The sequence below is a fragment of the Leptonychotes weddellii genome, chromosome 6, assembly GCF_054177405.1.
Source record: "Leptonychotes weddellii isolate Sample4059 chromosome 6, ASM5417740v2, whole genome shotgun sequence".
NCBI classification, from domain to species: domain Eukaryota; kingdom Metazoa; phylum Chordata; class Mammalia; order Carnivora; family Phocidae; genus Leptonychotes; species Leptonychotes weddellii.
Genome location: NC_138374.1, coordinates 11025490 through 11050907, shown reverse-complemented (window position 1 = coordinate 11050907; position 25418 = coordinate 11025490).

Genomic DNA, 25418 nt, shown 5'->3' with positions numbered 1-25418 from the left:
GGCGCCTGGGTGGCTCAGTTGGTTAAGCGACTGCCTTCGGCTCAGGTCATGATCCTGGAGTCCCGGGATCGAGTCCCGCATCGGGCTCCCTGCTTGGCAGGGAGTCTGCTTCTCCCTCTGACCCTCCTCCCTCTCATGCTCTCTGTCTCTCATTCTCTCTCTCTCTCAAATAAATAAATAAAATCTTTAAAAAAAAAAATATATATATATATATTACCAGAGATAAAAGGGAGAATTCATAATGATAAGAGGATCAATTCATTAAAAAGACATGACAATCTTCAAGGCATATGTAACTAATAACATAACTTCAAAATGCATGTGGCAAGAAATTGACAAAAAAGGGGAGAAATAGATGCATAACCATAAAGTATATTTTAACATTACCTTCTCAGAAAGTCATAGAAGAAGCAGACACAATATCAATAGGAATATAGCAAATCTAAATAACACTATCAACCAACTTGACCTAACTGATGTTCACAAAATATACTAAGCCATGATAAAAGTCTTAAAAAATTTTTTTAAATATTTATTTGTTTATTTTTGTGAGAGAGAAAGGGGGCTGCTGAGGGAGAGGGAGAGAGAGAGGCAGAGAAGCAGACTCCCTGCTAAGTGTGGAGGCTGACGCAGGGCTTGATCCCAGGATCCTGAGATCATGACCTGAGCCAAAACCAAGAGCCAGAAGCTCAACCAACTGAGACATCCAGATTCCCCTTAAAAATTTCTATATGATCAAAATAATTCAGTTTGATTCTCTGACCAAATGTAATTAAATTAGAAATCAATAATAAAATCTAGAAAACCCCTGTATATCTGGAAATTAAGCAACACTCTTTTAAGCAATCCATGGGTCAATGAAGAAATCACAAGAGAAATTAGACAATATTTCCAATAGAATGATAATGAAAACACAATTTATCAAAATTTGTGGGATGCAGCTAAAGGAACACTTAGAGGGAAAATCATATCCTTAAATGCTTATATTAGAGAAGAAAGATTTAAAATTGATATCCTAAACTTCCACTTTAAGAAGCTAGAAAAATAACAATGCAAAATAAGTAGAAGAAAATAATAAAGAATGAAAATCAATGAAATAGAAGATATATAAACAATAGAAATATTAATAAATCCAGAAGTTAATTCTTTGAATGGATTAATAAAATTGATAAACCCTAGCAAAGTTAATCAAGAAAAAAAATTACCAGTCTTAGGAATTAAAATGGGGCATCACTAAGGATCATATATATACTAAAGGGTAATAAGGGAATATGAATAACCTATGCCAATAAAGTTGACTTCTTAGATTAAAAAGATAAATGCATTATAAGACATAATTTCCCAAAACTGACATAAGGGCCCTATAACTGTCCAAAAAAATAATGAGGTTATAATTAAAAACCTCCCACAGGGGTGCCTGAGTGGCTCAGTCATTTAAGCGTCTGCTTTTGGCTCAGGTCATGATCCCAGCGTCCTAGGATCGAGCCCCACATTGAGCAAGGAGTCCAACATGTGGCTCGATCCCAGGACCTTATTGTGGGGCTCTTATTGTGGGGCTGAGTATAAAGACTCAGTATTGTTAGGATGTCAATTCTTTCCAGATTCAAAACAACTCCAATAAATACTTCATTTCTGTAGAAACTGAAAAACAGGTTCTAACACTTGTATAGAAATAAATACAAAGGACCTAGACTAGCCAAAGCAATTTTGGAAAAAATTTTTGAAAACTCATACTACTTGGTTCCAAAACTTACTATAAAGCCACAGTAATCAAAACAGTATGGTATTTATATAAGGACAAAAATATGAATGGAACAGAGAGTCCAGAACTAGATCCAAATATATACTGATAACTTATTTTTGACAAGATGCTAAGGCAGTTCAGTGCACGGAGGGGTCTTTTCAAGATATTATGCTGGAACAACTGGACAACCATGTGGGAAAAAAAATGAACCTCAACTCTACCTCATCTCATATACACAATTCAATTTAAGATGCGTCACAGACCATAATGTAAAAACTAACATTATTTTTTAAAAGATTTTATTTATTTATTTGAGAGAGAGAGAGAGCATGAGCAGGGGTAGAGGGAGAAGCAGACTCCCCACTGAGCAGGGAGCCTGATGCGGGGCTTGCTCCCAGGACCCCGAGATCATGACCTGAGGTGAAGGTAGATGCTTAACAAACTGAGCCACCCAGGTGCCCCAAAGCTAACATTGTTAAGCTTCTAGGAGAAATCAGTTGAGAATAACTTCACAAATATGAGGCAGACGAAAATGTCTCAAAGAGCACAAAAAAAGTGTAAACCATAAAAAAGGAAATTGATAACTTCCATTTCACCAAAAACTTCTGCTTTTTAAAAAACACTGTTAATCACTGACTGAGGAAAATACATGCCAAATATGTACATGATAAAGGACCTATGTTTAGAATCATAAATTACTCTTGCAATTCAATAAGAAGACAACTGAATAAAAAAGGAGGGGGTGAAGATTTGAAGAGATACTTCACAAAATAAGACATTGAATGGCAAATAAACACATGAAAATGTGAACAACGTTATTAGTCACAGGAAAATGTGAATTAAAGCTACAATTAGATCCCGCTACACACCCACTAAAGTGGCTAAAATTAAAACAAATGACAATACCACGTGATGATGAGAACATGGAGAACTAGAACTCTCATACATAGATGCCAGGAATGTAAAATGGTACAATCACTTAGGGAAAAAGCATGATAGGTTCTTACACAGTTAAGCATACAACCTAGTAATTCAATTCTAAGGTGTTTGTTTATACAAGAGAAATGAAAACATATCTACATACAATCTTATATACAAGTGTTCAAAGAAGCTTTATCATAATAGCCCCAAACTGGGAACCAACCCACCAGTTGATCTACCATTCATCAATTAGTGAACATATAAACAAATTGTGGCATGTCCATATAATGTTACCCAGGTATAAAAAGAAAAACATACCAATACATGCAATTACATGGATATAACTCAAAAACAGTATGCTGCAAAAAAGTCAGACACAAAAGAGTACATACCGTAGGATTCCATTCATTTGAAATTTTACAAAAGGGAAAACTAATCTGCCATGGCAAAAGCACATCAGTGGCTGCCCAGGGCTAGGAGTAGGGAGGTCGAATGAAAATTGGCTGCAATGAGGCTTTTGGAGAACTTTGTGAAGTGATGGAAATATTCTGTATCTTGCTTGAGGTGGCAGTTTCAAGGTACATGCATTTGTGAAAATTCTTTAAACTCTACACAAGAAATGGATGCATCTTATTACATGCAATAAATTAGGTTTTTTATGGGGCGCCTGGATGGCTCAGTTGGTTAGGCAGGCAACTTGGTTTCAGTTTTGGGTCATGATCTCAGGGTGGTGAGATCAAACCCCACATCAGGTTTCGGGTTCAGCACGGCATGTGCTTGAGATTCTCTCCCCCATCACTCCCCCTCGGCTCCTCCCCCCTCGCTAAAGTGAATAAATAAATAAATAAAATCTTAAAAAAAAAATCAGGTTTTTAAAAAATACAAGCAGCCCCCCGCGTCGGGCTCCCTGCTTGGCAGGAAGCCTGCTTCTCCCTCTCCCACTCCCCCTGCTTGTGTTCCCTCTTTCACTGTGTCTCTCTCTGTCAAATAAATAAATAAAAATCTTAAAAAAAAAAAAATACAAGCAGCCCCTCCAAAAACTACAAGGAGCCCAATTTTAAAATGGGCAAAACCCTTAAATAGACACCTCATTTTTAAAAAATACACATGAATAGGCAATAAGCACATAAAAAGATACTCAATATCATTTGTCAACAGGATTGGCTTTCATTAGTCTGCAAATGAAAACCACAATGAGGTACCAATTTGCACCCATTAGAATGGCTAAAATTAAAAAGACTGAGAATACCAAACGGTGGTGAAAACATAAAACAGCGTCAGTCTCATACACTGCTGGTGGAAGTGGAAGGTAGGACCAACCAGTTTGGAAAACTCTTTGCCAATTTCTTATAACATTAAACATACTCCTACCTACTGATCCAGCAATCTTACTCCCAAGACAAATGAAAACATATGTCCACAAAAAGACTTGTACAAGAACGTTCACAGCAGCTTTAATCTTACAATCCACAATCAGAAACCTCCCAAATGTCTATCAATAGGAGATGGACACGTAAAATGTGATACATCCGCTGCAATAGAAGACTACTCAGCAATAAAAAGGAATGAACAATTGATACAAGTAACAAGGATGAAACTCACAGAGGCAGTGCCAGATACAAGAGGGTACACACTGTGAAATTCCATTCATAGGAAGTTCAAGAACAGACAAAACTAGTACCTGTTAGGAATCAGGACAGTGGATAGCAGAGGGTCGGGGGTTGTCTGGATTAGGTCATGGAGAGAGGATTAGTTGGAAAGAGATGTAGGGAACTTTCATGGGTATTAGAAATGTCCTTTATCTTGACTGGAGTGTATACATTTGTCAAATTTCATTGAACAGTACACCTAAGATCTGTACGTAAATTATACTGCATTTTTTACAAAAGATTTATTTTTATTTCTTTCAGAGCGTGCACGCACACATGCGGGGTGGGGAGCAGAGAGAGGGAGAGAGAAACACAAACAGTGTGAAGCCCAACTTGGGGCTTGATCTCACAACCCTGAGATCAGACCTGAGCTGAAACCGAGAGTCAGATGCTCAACCGACTGTACCACACAGGTGCCCCTGCTGCATTTTTTTTTTTTTTAATAATGAAAGAAAAAGAGAAAAAGACGTTGAACCTACCACTGCTGCTTAGATCCCAAGGACTAGACTTTAGTCACAGGGCCATGCTTAGCTGTCAGAGAGCTGCAGACATTACTCCCAGTAGCTCCATGCTCAGTTAAAATTGGGGGGTATTTTGACTGCAGAAGAAGCAGAAACTTGATTTCGAGGGACAACTAATAGTCTCTGCTATTGGCCAATCAAGCAAATAAATGACTCTTCTTTGGGGGCGGGAGGGGCACGGGTGCCTCAAGGAAGACTTCAGACACTTTTAATTTAATAATTCCTCTAATTTTTGCTGTCATGCTACTTTCTGTAATTTTTCATTGTTTCCTTTTCCTTAGTGTAATCAGGCAAGGCCACTCTTTTGGCAATGACCATAACCTTGAGAATCTGCCAAGGGCACACTGTAACAAACAGAGAGGGGAACAAAGGAAGGAGGGTAGCAGGGCTGGAAAGGAAAATGAAACAGCCTTGAAAGTGTGAATGAAAACCTACACCACAGACTCGGCATGTGTGACATTTGCCACCTTCCAGTTAGAAGAAACCACCTCCTTTGTGTTTAAAGCTTGACTTGGCTTCCTCTGGGGGCCACACAGGATTTCACTGGGCTTAGCCTGTAATGAGAGATACAGCAACAGGAGCATTCCCAGTCCCTGGAAGTCTTGGGTCCGTGCCGGGGACTGAAATGCTAGGCATGTCTGCCAGAGACACAGGAGATCTTCCTTGCAACAGACAGTCCAATGCTTACACTGCTACTGGGCTAGAATTTTCCTCTGGAGACTCTCACTCCATAGGCAAGAATGGGAGAAGATGCTGACTTTATTTCCCATTGGAACCATGCACAACTGATTTCCTTGCTGCACAGTGCTTTCTCAGTGGGACAACATTTACTGAGCTCCTGCTTTGCCCGGCTCTGGCCTCAAAGCTGGGAAAACAGAGAAAGCTCAAAACTGTAGCATGGACTGGGAGTCAGTCTCGTGTTCTCAGCCCACCCTCTGGACTGAGCCCCTTGGACACTGATGTCAGCCAGAACCATGCCTAAGCTCCCCAGCACCAAGCACTCTGGGGATGAGCCCCATTCTATTTGCCCAGCCATCTCCCTATCTCATTTCCCCCACACTGGCCCATGCCCCTGCTTGAGCCAGACACAACTTCTTTCCCAATACAGATGGATGAGAAATGAGCAGGATCGGTTTGCTGAAATTGGTCCATGGGCTGCCTCCAAGATCTGGCTGCAAGGAGAATGGACTGGAAATTGCACAGTCATTATCTTTGCAGACAACTCTCTCCTCCCCATCTTTTCAACATAATGAATTGCAGGGAGAGCTCAGCTGTCATGAAAGCTTTTGAATTCCAGCCCTACCGTCTTCCAGGACATCCTTAGAGGTTATCTCAGCAAGGCAGGTGGAAGAGGAGAGAGAAAAGCTTAACCCTATAAGAATAATTATGATGTATTATTAGCAACCGATGGCAATCTAATGCAGGATTTTCAATATAGACACTGCTGGCTATAATTTTTCTCTGTCATAGGCACACACACACACAAAGGCTACATTTAATGACTCCAAAGTTCAGAGCAGTTTCTCAAACTGAATTTAGTTCCTTAGAAGCAGGGTCTTAATCAGGACTTTTTAATAAAATAGAAACACAGTCTGAACGTTGGAGACACTTTTTAAGGTAGATGGAAATGTTAGTAGTATGTTTATGTAATAAGACCACTAGCTGGCATTCATATTGAGTTTATAGGACATGCTAACTGCATCATGCACAGAAATCAGAGTGAAACTCAAAATGGCAGAACCACATTTGCCATCGGATCTAATCACACCATGAATAACTTGCAGGCGACAGTCTAATTGGTTCTTCCATCCTCGGCCCCTAGTACAATGCTGGACACAGCAGAGGTTTGATGAGTGACTGCTGGCTGGACGGACGGATGGACAGATGGATGGATTGTTGGATGGATCAATATGCAACTTTAGCAGTTTATTTGAATGGGCTAGGATACCAATCTTGTTACTGAGAGGCTGAAAGCCTGGGGACATAAATTCAAAACACAGTGCTCTGATTGCCTGGAATCTGACTTGGTTAAAAATTATCAATACCTGTGTCTGTGAATTAGTCTTTTGTGCCTCTCTACCCTACTCAGATTTGGAACACAAAAATTAGAAACTTCTATAGGTTGAGCTCCCCCTAAAGCAGACCTTAGAATAAGGGTTGAGGTGCACATGGTTTATTCGGTAGGTGATCTCATGAAGTGCAAGTAAGGAGGCGGGGAGCAGGAAATGAGACAGGAGAGGGAGAAAAAAATCTATAAAAGGTGTAAATATGAGTGGTTACCACTGTGGGCAGTGGGGCTCACTCTCACTGAGGACTGTGTCCTGGAATTTTCCCAAAGGGACAGAAAGCTGGGCACTTAACTGCCAAATCCCATCCCCTACTGGCTGAAATTTGCCCCCAGAACATTCCCACCTTCACCCTCCAGACTGCCCCTGTATTCAGCAGAGTGAATTCAAGGTAGAGGAAAAGCCCTGAATCAGAAACCAATTTTGGCTCGGCCACTTTAGAAGGGAAGCTGGGAATTCTGTGCCGGGAGGCGGGCCAGCAGCATTCCCATATAGCATTTTTTTTTTTAAGACTTTATTTATTTATTTGATAGACACAGCGAGAGAGGGAACACAAGCAGGGGAAGTGACAAGCGGCGGGGGGGGGGAGAGGGAGAAGCAGGCTTCCCGCCGAGCAGGGAGCCCGATGCGGGGCTCGATCCCAGGATCCTGGGATCAGGACCTGAGCCAAAGGCAGACGCTTAATGACTGAGCCACCCAGGCGCCACGCCCCCCATAGCATTTTAACAGAAATTAGATACTCACTGGAAGGGCCAGAGAAGCCTTTCCCGGCTGGTCTCCAGGAGTGACTCTCAGACAAAACTCGCTGACCCACCAGGGGACCTTTGCCCTGTGATGTCACCACTGCTGTTGGCTATTTGCCACCACGACAATCTCTCCACAGCCAGGAGGCTACAACGTGGGCTTTGCAACATGGTTGCAGAAATCCTCACATTTCCATAACCCAAATCATCAGAAAGCAGCCTCAGGGGGTCTTGTATGCCTATGTCTAATTGACAGGACCCGAATCACATCCTGAATGCTAGCTGTCAGGTAGTTTGAGAAATGTGGTATTCAGCTTTCCAACTCCCAAACTGGAAGCAGGGTGGAAAGAGGTTTGGGGAAGCCAATGTGCCTTATCTATCACACTCTTTAATGACTCACACGTAGCTTGTGCTTTCATCACCATCCAGAGCTTCTCAGAGGGGAAGCACACCTGTGACCACTACTCTGCCTACCCACAGAAGGTACCAATGAGGGCACGAGGCTACCTGTTCAAGCCACAGTTTCTCAAAAGTGCCAAGTTCTCCCCAGCCACAGGGCCTTTGCACATACTATTCCCACTGCTAGAATGGTCTCCCCACCTCATCATCCACCACCCTCTTCAAGTTAATGTTATCCTTTGAATCCCAGCTCAAACAATGCCTGCTCCAGGAAGCCTTCCCTAACTCCCCAGACAAGATCATCTTCCCCAATTAGAGGCTCACTTAGCACCAAGCATTTGCTGATTGTTAGCAGAGAGCGGGCCGCCTGCTCAGCCATACCCTGTGACAGGGCCTGTGAATCTCTTTATCACCTTGGCTTGTACGTCTAGACTGAATCAGGTTCAGGCTGACCCTCGGATGGCCTCACCCCCACAGCTGTGGTCACTGTCCTTGTTCTCTAAGATGCACTGATGCTGACGATGATCTTCATGGTCCTTCTTTCATCTTCACATTTAAATACGCTAACATCGCAATTTTTGTTTCCATAAAACAAGGTAGACCCAAATGGTTTGACACTAGTTACATACCTGAAGTAAGTTACTTCACCTCTCAAGAAACTCGATTTTCTCATTTTTAAACAGGGATGGTAAATACGCTTTAGAGAGCTGTTCTAAGAACTAAGTAAAATAATGCAAGATGGACAGCAAGCCATTGCCTAGCACACAAGGACATATTATGACCATCATCACCAACCTTCTGGGGACACTTAGGGTCTTCGTCAGGTAGTGTGCAATGCCAGGGTTTTTGGTTTTTTGTTTTTGTTTTTTGTTAAAGATGCCATTTCTAACTCTTCCTCAGGCCAGTGGGGATGGTTTTTGAAGTTCTGAACAACAGAGAGAGCTAGGAACATTTACAAACTGTTTTCTGCACATGTGGATCTAGCAGGCTGGATAAAGCCCACTGGAATGGCAGAGGACATTGACTCACCCTTTCGGAAAGGCAATGTAGAAATATCTATCAAGGGGCGCCTGGGTGGCTCAGTCGTTAAGCGTCTGCCTTGGACTCAGGTCATGGTCCCAGGGTCCTGGGATCGAGCCCCGCATTGGGCTCCCTGCTCGGTGGGAGGCCTGCTTCTCCCTCTCCCTCTCCCCCTGCTTGTGTTCCCTCTCTCGCTCTCTCACTCTCTGTCAAATAAATAAATTTTTTTTAAATCTTAAAAAAAAAAAAAAAAGAAATATTTATCAAAAGCCAGGAAAACATCTCCACCCTCTGGCCCAAAAATTCCACTTGTGGGCTACATGCTAAGGAAGTAATTAAATGAAAAAAAAAAGTTTTCTTTGTGAAGATGTTCATTACAGTAATCCAAGACTGGAAACCCCCTCAATTACTGACAACGAGGGGGCAGTTCGGTAAAATAGCATAGTGAGATTTTGCAGCCACTGAAGGAATCACTATAAAGCTTCTGTAGGAACATGGGAAAACATTTCTGATAGAACGTGAAGAGAAAAAGCCATGGTTGACGTGGGGCGAGCCCGACACGCAAAAATGGAGTTGCCTTGGGAAGAGGGAAGGTCAGAGAATTTTTTGTATGTTCTTGATGTTCAATTTTTGGGTTTGGTTTTTTTTTTTTTTTTGGTTTTTTTTTTTTTTTGAGAGAGAGAGTAAGCGAGCGAGCAGGGGGAGGGGCAAAGGGAGAGGGAGAGAATCTTAAGCAGGCTCCACATCCGCCTGAAACCCGACGCAGGGACCGATCTCACAACCCTGAGATCACGACCGGAGCTGAAATCAAGAGCCGGACACTCAACGATTGAACTACCCAGACAGCCCAATGTTCTTGGTGTTTATTTTACTGCTATGCTGTTTTTACAGATTTAAAATGAGCAGCCTACTGGGCACCTGCTAGCAAATGACTGGAAGCCAAAGAAAACCCTTGACCCATCTAGCGGAAATAAAGGGCTCCTTCCTCACTAGAACAGTGTTGATGTGGTAAAGTCCATGCTTCAAATAAGACTATCTGAAGCAGACAAGGCAAGTAATATCAGAGAGACTCGTTAGCGGGAAAAATCAGACCTATTCTAGTCTAGAATGAGGTGGAGCATTTAACATCATTTAAAGGGCCATAAATCATGACGAGACATGACGAGACAACCAGGCTAGGCCCTCCCATTCTGATGCACCAAAAGTGGACAAGGCCCACGTTGGGTACCACGTACAGCAGCCACAAAAGCCAGAAGCGTGCCACCTGAACACTGTAATGGTGAGGCTCTGAAAGCTATCTGCCACTTAGCACAGCATTCAGGGTTGAGTTACGGTGTTTGATTCAAGTATTTCTCCCCCCGACCTTAAGAAGAAGCTGATTCGAGACCGTTCATGCTATGAAAACACCCAGAGACAAGCATTGCCCGTGATTTTCATCAAGCGTAGAACTCGGAAACTCATGTATGTTCAGCACCAGGGGCTTCAATTCACCAAAATTCCAAGACTCATGCCCTGAACTTCTAAGACAAGGAGGCAAACACCCTGAAATCCAAATGCATTCATATCCAGTTGAGGCCGGACACATTCGGTCCAATCTCGCCCAGTCTCTTGCTGTTTCTGCCTTTAAATCTACAATAAAATCCAATATTCAGAATGGTGCCTCTTTGCCCTTACGACCTCCTGAGTATCACACCCTAATATCTGGCAGCTAAACAGAAGACGCCAGAACTAAGAGCAATCTCAGGAATAGGCAAGAGAAAGCCCGAGTGGGCCAAGAGCCATTCTCAGGAATGTCCAGGAGCAGGAAATTGGCCGAGGACACCTGGAGGGCCTCTACTCCAGTACCAAGTGGGGCGATCCTCAGTTCTGAAGAAATAGGGGTACAAGGTAGAAGTGCATCAAAGGAAACAAAGCCAGGGCATGATCTCCGAGAACATGGGCATTGAGGCAGGACGTAGCTACAGCAAAGCAGGTACTGGGCCCCCCTGGGGTGTGGGGTGAAGGCAAAGGGTGTGGGGACAGCAGGCATGGGATTCTCATGGAATTAGTTCTGTTCTCATCAGGGCTGACAAAGCCTCTCACCATATGGTACCTGGGAGTCCCGCACCATGCACCAGTCCTGACTTCAAATATGCCCTATTGTCAAGCCCTGGGCCACTGTGTTATTGGGAAAAGACAATCATTACCTTAACTGGGGCTCCCCTAGAAGCAGACCCAGAGATAAGGACATGTGGTGCATTTGGGAGGTGAAGAACAGATGTGCAGAAGGGTGAAGATGTGAGGCAGAGGAAGGCACCCCTCACCCTCATCCAGTTAACGGTGCTTTATCAGGCCAGCTACCGCTGCGGGCTTAAGGTGTGCAGACGCAAAGCCCTATGGGTGAAGGCGCTGAGCTCTCCATACCCACCAGTCAGTCGCTGGCTGAGGGTCCCAGAGAGAGAGAGGGCACTAATTCCTCAGTGCTTCCACCATGAGCAGCACGGGTAAGCAAAATGGTTGCAATGCCTCCAAAATGCCCTCCAGTCCCGAGGGCTGGAAGTTGGGTTTTCCTGCACTAATACAGTAAGGATGAGGGCATATGGGTGGATCATGACATCACCAAATTTAAAGGCTGTGCGATTCAATGATGCCAACTGGTACGTAGACCTTCCAAGAGTTCTCCCAGCTCCACCGACGATCTCCTCCAGTAGTAGGGGACACATTACCCACCTCCCAAGGCAGCCCAGCATTTCTGTTCCAGAGAGACTTCTGGGGTAGGAAGTTCGCCCCCCCCCCCCCAGGGATGTTAGGGTCCCTGCAGTTTCCACCTGCTGGTCTTAGCATTGCCCTCTGAGCCATGCAGAACCACAGGAAGGCTCTTCCCTCCAGGAATTCAACTCCGTTCATGATGGTATTCTTAACTCAGGCAAGACAGCAAGGCAAGCAAATGCACTTTGGGAAAAATCCCACAAAGGACTGTGTAAACCAGAGAAAGATTTTCGTTAATTAATACAAAAAGTGCAAGTAATCAAACAAGTTCGTTCCCAGTCCTTCTGGTGAATGAAACTTCCACTGTAGAGCAGTACTTATTACCAGGTGGGCCAAGGGCTAGGTGCATTTATCATAAAATGCAAGGCTTAAATTCAATATCAAGATGAAAGTCAAATGAAGGCTCCCCGGGAGACAAGGAGCTCTGCTTTCAGAGTGCCGAATATTGCCTCTCAGCAAATAGTCCTTCTAATTTGATCCTGCAAAGATTCCCACAAAGAGGAAAGCAATGATATGTCAGGAGAATATGGTGTGTGTACACTCCTCTATGTATTTTTTATCATGGCCACATTCTTCAGGATCTCAGTCATCAATTATTTGTGACAGGCAGTCAATTGTTTATCTTTCAAGAACATTACCACTTACTTGCCTTTATCTATCTTCCCTGTATAATTGTAGGGACAAGATCTATCTATTTTCCCCTCCCTTCCAAGCCCTTCTGTCATTTACTGCCCAGCATCCCGGTGTAACGTCCTGGAATGATGGGCTTTGTGAGGCTGGAAGAGAAATTACTTTGTGCTCTCCCCTCACCGATGCATGCACAAAAGGGCACCAAAACTGGCATTTAATTCAGCCCGAATGTCAGGGCCCTGCTAGTGGAAATTCACCTCTGCATGTTAGAACAGGTGTTCCTGGGAGATGCCCAGAGAAAGTGAACCAGCTAGAAGCAAAAACATCCCCCCATCCCGGTTCAGAAAACAGAAGCAAGTTTCTGCCATGAAAAACCATTTTTGCTTAAAACACCAGCCTGAAATAATTGCATATTTGTTGGGGATTGACAGTTGAGGGTTTTTTTCATGAATTTTGCTATTTTTTGACAGTAGCAAATAAGTAGGTAGAGAAATGCACTCTCTCAGGGCTTTTAATGGCAAAAAAAAAATCACAGTAGGAAAATTGCACCAAAGAGCATGGCAATATTTTCATACTTTGCTGCACTTAAGGGAAGAAAATGGTCATTAAAGGTAACAGCGTTGTTATAAAAACAGCGGTTCTATTTCCGGGTCTTTCATTGGCCAAAAGCCACGGTACGCTGTTATGCAGTCACTGAAGGTAGAAGCAGTCTAAACTGGAATTTCTATAATGTGCCTTGCACACAATTGGATTTATTCTTAATGAGGCCTCTCTGCATTTTTACATCATGCAGCATGTAATTGGCTATTAAATGACTTAGGAAAACCAACTCAGATTTGTTGGACCCGATGCCCGATGAATAATTTCATGCTGTTCTTTTAAATCAACGCAGTGTTGACTGTAATTTAGTGGTGGATTTGGGAGTTTTTCCGTGGGGGGAGAGGGGTTAAAGATCTCCCAGTTTGGAACCTGAAATGACAGTGCCAACATTAACTTAATTATAAACCTTTTCACCAACCCGCCATCTCCAAGAAGTTCTGGGTAGCACACGTTGAATTCCATCTCTGCAAATCATGCTTCAGACTCTCTCAGGTCCTCTGCTCACCAAAACAAATCCACACACACACACAAAAAGCTCCCTTTTTCTATGTCAGGGGATATTTTTTTTACCTGAATTATCAAATCAACAGGCACAAATTTATGAAACTCCTGTCATATACTCAGCATGGCTGACACTGGGGTGACAGGTCATCTGTTGTCATCTTCATCTGCATTTTGTTCTGGTTGCACTTTTCTCACACCCCTACCCCGCCCTCCAAGAAGGTGGCTAGGGCCCCTTGGCTCAAAGGCAGCTAGCTTACCCAGGGCCTGAAATAGAGGCTGCTTGTAGAAAATCTCCTGGCTTCTATGAGAGTATCGGCTCATTAGTAGCTGATGCTAGATGATCCAGAACATGAGAAGGGAGAGCAGAGTCTCCTTGAAGAGAGGCAGAGCAGGAACAGCAGGAAAGTGGGGGAGGTTTGTCTGAGTGATTAGGAAGATAGAAGTCTGCACGTATTAGATACAGACCCAAAGTAGCCCAGAGGACCTCTGGAGGAGGTGATGGTGGAGCTCCCCCAGGGGCTGGCTGAGGCACCAGGACTCCTGAGGCCAAGCATGGGCAGTTGTAGATGCTGCAAAAGCCTTTGCTCAGGACAAGACCTCTGAGACCTGCACACCCCCGTGGGCCAGGGGAAGGAGACGCGATCAGATCAGAAGACATCACCAGCCTGGCAGGATGAAGGGCTTGGAGGAAGAGCCAATATGGTTTTGAAGAGGTACTGGGGCATTTCTTACTCACCCAAGCTTGTCGGGGGCAACAGTCATGCCCACAACAGCTACTGGTCCTGACAGATGGTCTTGGGGGCCTTCGCCTTCTCCAGTCATGCTGCTACTACTCATACTGAGGGTGAAGGCCAGAACTACCATGACCACGACTGGGGGTGACTCCAGGCTACCATCCTGCCTGGACTGGAATGAGAGCTTGCACACCTGCCAGAGCCAGGAGCTGAGGCAGGACCGCTCTAGGTCCCAAATCCCACATCCCCTCTTCCCATGACGGTAGATAACTCCTCGCCGGGGTTTCTACTCCAACCTCTACTCGGAAATCTGCCTGGTTCCCCGCTCCCTCCAAAGCAGGCCCAGGGCCTTTGACCAGGACGCTGGCTTCATGCTCGCAACCACCCACAGAGATCTTGCCCTCAATATATATCCATTCATTCAACAAGTATTTTTAAACACCACTGTGCTAAGTGCTCAGGATCCAATAGGGAATGAGACAGATAAAGTCCTTGCCCTCCCAGGTCCCCAAGGCAGCTCTACCTGACTCCATTTTAACACCTGCCCACCTGGTCCCATCTGTGAGTGTTTCAACAGCTGAAGCTTGAATCCTGACTGGCAGCCCCAGTGTCCATGTTAGTGTCCATCATCTCCTTGCTCTTTCCCTGCCCACCCCCATGCTGCACATGGTTCCCACAATGCCTTGCAACACAAACCCACTAATGGGAGAGAAAAAGCTTGGCTGCCATCTTGAATTGGGGAGGGAATGATAGTAATCAGTGAGAGCAAAACATAAATTAGTATCTCAATAAATCATTATAGCACCAAACAATTACAGAAAAATGCAGTGCCAAGCAGCATAGGGCACACTCAAGGCAAGAGAGAACCCTCTGGGCTAGCAGTGGAGGATTGAGCTGAGTGGAAGCAAGCAGGTAGGGGGTCCAAAAGGGCAGACACGGAATCCATCATGGTTTTCATCTTCTAAGATCTGCACTTTGAATTATGGTGTAGACAGGAGAAAGCAACCAGCTGATGCTCGGGCATTGCTGATGTGAGTGAAAGAGGTGTAATTTTTTCAAAAGCAATTTGTCAAAACATTTCAAGAGCCATAAAAACCTTCTAACCTTTGATCCAATAATCTTACTTCTGGGAATATATCTGTAAGGAGCAAATCAAGACCGCAATAAGAAAGAAAATAATAGGTTATAGTAACTGTGCCAGATGCTATTCTAAACACTTTACATATGCGTTTTCTCCTTTAATTCTCACAACCCTATGATGTGGATACTATTTTATGCCCATTTTGTAGATGATAACACTGAGGCACTAAGACTTTGACAACTTTTTATACAGCTGTAGAACCAGGAGCCAAACCTAGAGCCAGTCTTCTTAATGACTACCCTACAGTGCCCCTCAAAGATCAAGAAAATGCTATGCAGCCCTACCTAGAGTGGTGGAACAGAGCAAACACATTTTCTACCCAGTAACATGTGATGGTGGGAATGCCAGCTGACAGATCCTATCAAGGCACAAAAGGGATTATAATGAAGACTCTGTAGCAACATGAGGGAATGTAAAAGGCAGCAGGAGAAACAGATGTCTAGGCTGAATCCAGAGGAATCAGTAAAAATAATCCACTTTGGTCATAGAAATACTCAGGGGCTCTAGAGTGTAGAAGGGTGTTCCAAGCAGAGGAAGGCAGACAAAGGAAGGAGCCTGGCCTCTTCAAGGAACCACGAGGCCTGGGCATGGCTGAGCCGTGGAGACCAGAGGGAAGCTTCAGAGATGTGGCTGAATCACAGAGCAGAGGTCAATGGCCCAGAAAACCATAAGGAGCAAGAGATGGTGCGCAGGATTCCAGAGCCACTTGGACAGTGGAAAACAACAGGGCTTGGTGGTGAATTACATGTCCAAGTAAGGGACAAAGGACTCTGGATTTCTCGGTGAACTGTTGTGCTGTTCACAGACACAGAGAACAGGGGAGGAGGGGCAGCCTCATTGAAGATTACCTGAGCTGCTTCAAAGCACTGGCCTGTAGGACTCCAGAAATTCATGTGAGCATTGAGAGCTTGTGTCTTTTTCTTTTGTGTATATATACATATATTTGTACATGTGTATATAACTACAATAATTAAACATTGGCATTTGCAGCTATTGAGATAATACTATCGAGAGAGCCTGGATAAGGTATAACATAACAAATGTTGAAATATGGCCAAAGGATGAATTAAAGGAGAAAAACTGACCCTAAGATTGCTGGGGAAGAGATAAGAGTCATTGCATGTGACCTGGTTCAATGGCAGATCATTTGGGTCACTCAGCAATTCCAGGAACAAACCTTGAGGTTACAGGGACTACCCGTGTTTCTTCAGTTCTCGCAGAGCAGTTTGGGGTTCACTCAGGAATACCAAGAAACCAAAGCCCTTCTAAGGGCCATGGTCAACACTGAACAGCCCATTCATGTCCTCTAGGGCCCAGCCCATCTCCCCAGAAGTGCCCCCTGCCACAGGACTAGCAATAGTGGCATTTGAAATGGCAGCAACAAGCCCAACGTGGAGCTGGGGTATCATCAGCCTCAGGTCCAGTTGATGGCTTGGTCCTGCCTCCTCCCAGAGGCCCTCCTTCCTTGGGCAGCTAAGGAGCTGGTCCCTCACTACTTGAAAGACCAGGGCCTGACTTCACTTTCCCTCCAGATTCCTGGACCTGAGACCCAGGCTGCTCGAGACTCCAGTGCCTGGAAGTGTTTGGGAAGAAGACACTCTCCATGTCTCCCAGGTCATGAGAACAAGAAGCCAGCAGGACAGCTTTGTGCGCCCTGGGTCCTGGCTACATCAGAATCCCCTAGGCTTTCTGAAGACGGAGCTGGGCGGGGCCAGGGGACCACTCGGCCCGACCACCTCCTTTTACTAAAGGGGAGACCTAGGCCCAGAGAGGAGAAGGGACTTGGCCATCAACACATCATGGGAACCACAGCCCAACTTCGCTGACAACCACCCCAATGCTGAAGAACGTGTCTCACTCTGGAACTCCCCACAGGTAGCTAAAATTCCCAGGGAGAACAGCTCCCTTTACTTTCCCCAAACAAGTACTAGATGGGGGAGGGATGGCCTCTTTGTTTCAAGACCCAGCCATCTTGCTCCCAATTACATTGTCTTTAATACCTTTTTAAAAGATTTTTTTATTTATTCATTTGAGAGAAAAGGAGAGAGCCAGTGAGAGCATGAGCAAGGGGGAGGGGCAGAGGCAGAGGGAGAAGCAGACTCCCCGCCGAGCAGGGAGCCCGACGTGGGGCTCGATGCCAGGACCCCGGGATCATGACCTGAGCCAAAGGCAGATGTTTAAGTGACTGAGCCACCCAGGAACCCTGCATTTACTGCATTCTTATTGAATATCTACTGCATACCAGGCTGTTCTGGGCTCTGGGAATGTAGAGATGAAAACAACACGACCCTGGCTGAGGGTCTAGTTGTCATTTCTTCTTCGATACATCACTGTTACTCCCATTAATTCAGTCAACCAACAAACAGCGGTGGCAGGAACTGTGCTTGGGCCCAAGAGCTCTGTGTCCAGGGTCTCATGGAACAACAAAGAAGCTAGGTTTCTCCCTCTACATGTGCTTGGGAGCCCAGCTCTTTCCTCTCTGAGCCTCAGTTTCCCCATCTTAAGTACTGACATGGGATCTAAGAAGCTACATCAGAATGTTGCCTAGAGCCTCTGGCAGACTCCTCTCTCTTCCCTGTTCTTTCTGCCCCTGGGCTTTCAACCCAGAGAAATGCAATCCCCTTGATGAGAGGGATACCAACCCTGTGTCCCTTTATCAGGTCAGATGGAAAGTGCGCAGTGAAACGGGGCTTTTTCATCCGGTGGAGAGAAAAGCCCTTCCTTCTTCCACCTCATCACCACTGAGCCCCAGACAGAAAGGAGTCAGAACACAAGCACCAACCCCATGAATGATCCCCTCCTCTCTGGCCTGAGGGGAGCCCAGAAAGGGGGCCTGGCCTGCTAACTGCAGGGGGAGCCATCCGCATAGATGCCCAGCCCCTGAAATCACAGGGCATGCCCCAGGGCTTTCACGTTAGGGGAGCAGGGAGAGGGACAGCTAAACCGGGCAGGCAGATGGTGAGTGTAACAGAAGCCTGAGTGTCAGGGCACAGAGGACACAATTTGGAGCCAGCCATTTGAGTCCTGTCCCTGCTGTCCTGGCTGCTAATGAAGACAATGCCGGGAAAGGGTTTGCAGAACTGGCTGAGGATGAAGGGGAAAAATCAGTTCAGACAGCTCGCTTTAGATTTAATTGTTCCATTTCGCAAATCCGTCTGGCTGCTGGTCGCCTGGCCCGTGTGTCTGGGCCTGGCCCAGGCTGGGGGAGGCAGCGCTCCTCCGACGGAATTATTGCATCTCCAGGCGCTCGGGGCAGCAGCTCTGAGAGGGGGGCCAGAGGATCCAATGCTGGCTCCCGAGTCCCGCTGTGTCCCCGGCATCCCTGCCTCCCTGCGCATGCCGAAAATCTTCACAGTTAATTTCACGACAATCTGTGGTCCAGAAGCCCCAGAGTGGGAATGCGGCCGGCGGTTGGACTCACCACCAATTTCAACTAGCCAGAGCTGGGATCGGGGGACAGGGGGAGCATCACGGGAGAGGGCCAAGGATGGGAATGCGGGCCTGTCTGAAGGCCTCAGCCATGTTCAGGAATCTTCCTGGTGACATTCCAGGAACTCCACCCGCTGTCACCAGACAGGGCCTTTCTCACTATAAATGGAGGCAAAACAAAACAAAGCAAAAGACCACCACAAAAAAACAATGCCCCTCTGCTTTTCACTCAGGATCATCGTGCCAATAAATGAGGACACACACGCACATCCCTTCTTCCTCTGGTGGTTGTTTCATCCCCGAGGGACCGGTAGAAAGAGCACTTGCCTCGGACTCAGGGGACCAGAGTTTAGCACTGAGTCTGTCATTTTTTAACTGTTCATTGTCAGGTGAATCACCTTCCTTCTCTGGGCCTCATTCTAACAAGATCAGCCCAAAGCCAGATAGATACCAGAGGGAAAAATACAGCTTCTCATGATTGAAGGTGGCTGGGCATCAGAGCTGGCCCCTCCTGCCTCACCCTGAAAGCCACCTCAGAGTGCGGCTGGGACCCATGGATCAGTCGTTTGGAAAACACTGAGCCAGACAGCCACAGTGGTAGGCCAAATAAGGGCGCCCCAAAGATGTCCGTGTCCTCCACCCCAGAACCTATGACTGTTGCCTTACTCGGAAAAAGGAACTTTGCAGATGTGATTAAGGATCCTAAGATGGGGGGCGCCTGGGTGGCTCAGTCAGTTAAGCGACTGCCTTCGGCTCAGGTCATGATCCCAGGGTCCTGGGATCAAGCCCCGCATCGGGCTCCTTGCTCGGCGGGGAGCCTGCTTCTCCCTCTTCCCCTGCTCGTTCTCTCTCTCTCTTTCAAATAAATAAATAAAATCTTTAAAAAAAAAAAAAAAGGATCCTAAGATGGGGAAATTTGCCCAGATGGGCCTGAGGTACTCCCAAGGATCCTCTTAAGGAGGTAGGAGGGACGCCTGGGTGGCTCAGTTGGTTAAGCAGTGCCTTCAGCTTGGGTCATGGTCCCAGGGTCCTGTGATCGAGCCCCACATCGAGCTCCTTGCTCAGCAGGAGGCCTGCTTCTCCCTCTCCCTGCCACTTTCCTGCTTGTACTCGCTCTCTGTCAAATAAATAAAATCTTAAAAAAAAAAAAAAAAAAAAGGAGGAGGCAGGAGAGCGATTAAAGAGAAGGCTGTGTGATGCAGGAAGGGGCGGCAAGCCTAGGAACACAAGTGGCCCCTAGAAGCTGGAAAAGGTTAAGGAGGCAAAGTCTCCCCTAGAGCCTCTTGAAGGAATGCAGCCCTGCCCACACCTTGATATTGGGACTCCTGGCCTCCAGGACAGCATGAGAATAAATTCGCTCTAAGCCGCTAGGTTGGGATAATTCACTGTAGCAGCAACAGGAAACAAATAGACCACATTCTACAATCCTGTGGGGAGAGAAGTGAAGTGGGGAGAATTCCCCCCATCCCCAGCCCCTCTGACCGATCAGCAGGGAAGGCGGCATCAGAACCCATCTCACTGGAGCCACCCCATCCCTCCCCAAAGCGGGGCAGGCAACTCCTGCTGTGACAGCCCGAGCCCAGCAAGGGCCCAGGGCTGCTCAGCTCCCAGCCGCAGGCCACTGACTCCGACCCTTCCCCGAGCTGGTCCCCCCGCCCCCAAGTCCCTGAGCCACAAGAGCTTTCATACACACCCCCCAAGCCTTAGTCCTCATTTGTTGATTTGTGGGTTTTCCTCTCTCTTCCCTCTTCTCAACTTCCTGCTTTGGAGAGACTGGAAAGGAAAACTTTGGATTTGGTTTAGGGATTTCAATTCAGGGATTAATTCAAGGACAGGAATACTGATGCGTTCACTCCCTCCTTCTGCAAATCCGCAGGCCATGGGAACTTTTCCAGCCCCCCCAAACTTGAGCTGGCCTGAGTCTCCTTGCTATCAGGCCCACGCGGATCCCTAGGGCCAGCCTGGACAGCTGGCGGCCGTCAGCACTCACACACACGCACACACGCGTGCACACGTAGGCACACACACACGCACCCCTATGAGATGGCATGGCAGTTGGGCCATGGGTCACACCAGGCCAACTGGTGCGCAGAGGGATGGCAATGCAGATACTGGAGTCCACCAACTCCAAGGAGGCGAGCTGGACAGGGGAGCCCAGGGGGCCTAAGGACCAGGAGCAAAGAGCATCCAGAGCGGACGGCCTTCCTCAGGGAAAGAATGGACGACGAGCATTGGTCGGCTGGCTGCCTTCTGATAATCAGGTCGGTAAAGAACAAGACTGTTTTCAACCTGTGATGCATACAAGCTACCCATCCAGTTTTAGTAAGAATTTACTGCGTGCCTACTACGTGTCAGGGCCCATGCTGGGTGTTCAGACAGCGCTTTTCCTACTTGTGATGTTTCCTTCCCTGTGGAAGGTGCTCCACGAGCAAACTCTCCTGTGCCTCCTCACTCTTCCCCCAGGGAAGACAAGATTGACCTGATTTGTGAGTTTGGAGAGAGAAACAGGCCGTGCACAGCCCAGTCCCTTCCCTAGTTGTCTGCTCAGGCCCCTCCATGTGACGTTTTCTAAGGGGCCTGCCCCCGCTCATCGACACCAGGGCCGCCTGTCTCTGGGAAATCAGCCCAAGCCACATTTGCAAACACACCTTCACACAGGAATAAAGAGAATATTTGGGCTTCCATCTGCTGACTCTGCTGAACGCTCTCAGTTGGATCAGGCCTCGGGCGGGGGACTGGAGTGCCACTGGGCTTTCTGTCCAACTACAACGTGTGGGGGACACAACAGCCAGCGTGCCTGACCTCGTGGAGCTGGCAGTTGGGCCCCAATGTGCAAAAGGCTCTCACCAAAGGTCTCAGCCCTGGAGTGCCTGCCATCCTGATCCTCTCATTCTGAGCCTCGAGAGGGCAGAGTCGGACATCTGGAGGGACACGTGGCCAAGGGATCATGTCCCACCCTTCAGGGGCTCCCCATATCCTGAAGGGAAGAGCCCACCTCCTATCTGCTGCTTATCTCTCCAACCTTCTCTTTCCCCACTCTCCATGTTGTCTCTATGCAGAGCCCACGATTGACCTCTTTTACCAGGTGGCATTCTCTCTCAGGTCTTCACATTTGCTATTCTCTCTTTTTGACCAATTCCCCCCCCGCCGCCCTTGCCCTTTCACCTAATCCCGACTAGTCCTTCAGGTTTCCACTAAGATGCAGCTTTACCCAGGAAGCCATCTTCCCCCTTGCACTGACAACACAGGTCTAGCTTGGACGTCCCTCTAATTACTCACAAAATACTTGGTTTTCCCCTAAAATACTACTTATTAAATCCTAATGACACACTTGGAGACCTATGTCCCATTCAGAGACCCAGCAATCAACAAGACAAACCAGACTGCTGTCTACAAAGAGCCTACCGTCTATGAGGAAACAGCTACTAAAACAACAAAGCCCACCAATGTGTCAGCTCATGAGGTATCTGCTAATGAGCTCAAGATCAAGGGTACATATGTGCTGCATTTCTGTTACTCAATATCCTTGATATAAGGACCCAGGTGATAAAAATCCTCCTCGATCTTTATGCCAGAGGGAAAAAGATGCCTTCTCTAAACGCTTCATTTCTTTCCATTATGAGACTCGGAAACCCGTTGTATTTCTGTGTTTGTCCCGTCTGCCAGGAAGTTCAGGGCCAAATTTATTTATTTATTATTTTTTTTTAAAGATTTTATTTATTTATTTGAGAGAGAGGATGAGAGGAGAGAGAGAGCACATGAGAGGGGGGAGGGTCAGAGGGAGAAGCAGACTCCCTGCCGAGCAGGGAGCCCGATGCAGGACTCGATTCCGGGACTCCAGGATCATGACCTGAGCCGAAGGCAGTCGCTTAACCAACTGAGCCACCCAGGCGCCCAGTTCAGGGCCAAATTTAGACCTCAATCACAAGTAATCACTTAATTTCTGTTTCTGCTACTATCTCTCCTTATCCATATAGTCTTTTTGTTCTTTAATTTACATGCCCCTGTCTACCCACATATGTGTTTTTACCATAACTCCTCCAAGTCCCTCATGGAAGCAGGTGGAAACCCTTCCAAGTCCCTCATGGAAGCAAGTGGAAGGCAGGTTCTGCGTCCCATGACTTCTTCTTCTAGCCTGACCCAAGAGGGACCAGCGTCCTTGTCCTACCCCCCAGTCCTTCCACCCCAGGACCCCATGCTGCAGGCAGCAGCTTCTGCTCTACTCCTAGCCAGGGATAGAGCTCAAGGACGTGAGTGGCCCTAGTAAACTTAGTCTGGCCAATGTGCTCTGAGGAGGCAGCCTCGGCTGTGTCTTGCCCTCCTGTGGGGCAGAGCTGCTATTTAAAGGGCAAGACCTTCAGGATTTTAACAAAAGGCAGAAGGAGAAAAGGAAATGCCATGCAAGAGGTAAGAGGTAGGGAGGAGGCTGAGGCCATAGAAGTCCTAGGGAGAATCATCATCGTATCATGGCCCCTCCTCCCTCATCACACACTCCTCACAGAGGGGCTGAGGTGGGCTCTGCCCAAGAGATGCCAGGAATGCCTTCTAATGCCACTCAGGGGCCTAATATCACCATTAGACCAAAGGTTCTCCACTAAAGGGGCTCCAGGTAAGGATCACAGATCTGAGATCATGAGTCCATTCTGGGACCTGCCATGTGGCCTGCCTATGTCACACCGCTTCTCTGTACCCCGGTCTCCCCATGTCAGTCATTTGGTGGATGCTTTCTGGCAATCCTGAGAGTGTCACTAAGCAACAGATAGAATCACTGCTCTCAATTAGATAATTATCCTATCTTAATATAATCCCTCGCAGGTGTATGATGTCTTTACAAAATACTGCCACACATTTGCTTTTCTATAAATTGACCCTAATAACCCTCCTGTGATGTAAGCAGGATGGATATCAGCCCCGTTTTACAGATGAGGAGACTGAGACTCAAAGAGGCCAACTGACCACCCAAGGCTGAAACTCTGGACTTCTTTCTGAAAGCACATGCCACGTTTGGCTTGTGAACTTGCAGGCCCCGTGCCAGACACACCGATTGTGGTACTCAATAAAACTGAGAGCTAAAGGGGGGCGCCTGGGTGGCTCAGTTGGTGAAGGGTCCGACTCTCGATCTCAGCTCAGGTCTTGACTACAAGGTCATGAGTTCAAGCCCTGCATTGGGCACCATGCTGGGTGTGGAGCCTACTTTAAAACAAAAACAAAACCAATAAAACCCAACAAACGTAGAGCTAAAGCATTTGTATCCCACAGTCCCCCACCAAAGCCCACTGCCTACTCTAAAAATCAAAAAGCTGCATCAGAATGGGCACTAATGCTGGGCTCTAACAGGTACCATCTTCCACCTTGGCAGCCCCATGCCTGATCGCTATCCATGTGACTTAGGTGAGAAAGTCACCCTTGAGATGTTCCAGCTCATCCTATGATCAAGGTCAATGACAGAGTCACAAAGCACAGGAGCAGGAAGGGACCTTACAGATCACCTAGTGACCTACCTGGCTGGCACAGTGCATTGTTAACCCTAACCGGGTGGTAGAGCTGGGTCATAAACCCCCGTCTTTTGCCTGCCAGACCAGTGCTCTTTCCTGGTGATGACCTATTGCCCCAAACACATCACTGGCCCTTATGCTGTTCTTTACCCCACTAATGGCAATGGGATGGGTCTGCCATCAATAATAGGGTTTTTTCATTTCTTCCTTTTTGCGTCCACTGGACCCTGTACCAAAGTGACATCTGGTGCTCACTTGTGCCCAGCACCCCTTCCTCTGCCATCTGGTAAAAACACCCTGCTATTCTTTTGAAAAAATTACCTTTCCCCACTTTATTTGCACCTGGCTTGCCTATCACAGGTCCTTCAGTCCCTTTAACGCAGGGCTGGACAGGTGACAGAGACTAGCCAATCAGAATGCTCTATCTCTCTTGGTAGCATGACTGGCTCAGAGATGAGCACACGGCCTAATGTGGGCCAATCAAAGCCTTCTCTGAGACTTCGGTATAGACTCACTAGGTGGGAGAGGTGTCTCTCTTCCTCCGGTGGCAGTGAGAGCCCGGAGGAAGAGACAGCCTGGAACCGCTGCAGCCATCTTACCCAGTTGCATTAAAGATGCCATCTGCAACATGAAGCCAACACAGCCAAAAGCCAGGCCAAGAGGATGAAAGTCAGAGCCCTGACAACACCATCTGAGCCTCTGGACCCAGCCAGGCACAGTCAGACAGCTCCTGCACTTGCCAGCTACGTGAGCTCGGCCTTGTTTGCAGAGTGTTTCTGATACTTGCAACAGAAAGTGCGCTAATACCAATGCTTTATCGCTCCAATTGGTTCATCCTGATTGACTGCATTTTTGTCCCGTTTTTTACCCCGCCCTGTGTCAACACCCTTTGTCATATGATTTTGGAATTTTCCCCACCAAGGCAAAGCATATTTGCTCATCCTTTGATTTTTCAAAGCTGAGTCATGTGACTTGCTTTGATCAATAGAATAAGGTAGAAGTGACAGCATGCCCAGTCCGAGCCTAGGCCTTAAGAAGCCTGGCCTCAGGGCGCCTGGGTGGCTCAGTCATTAA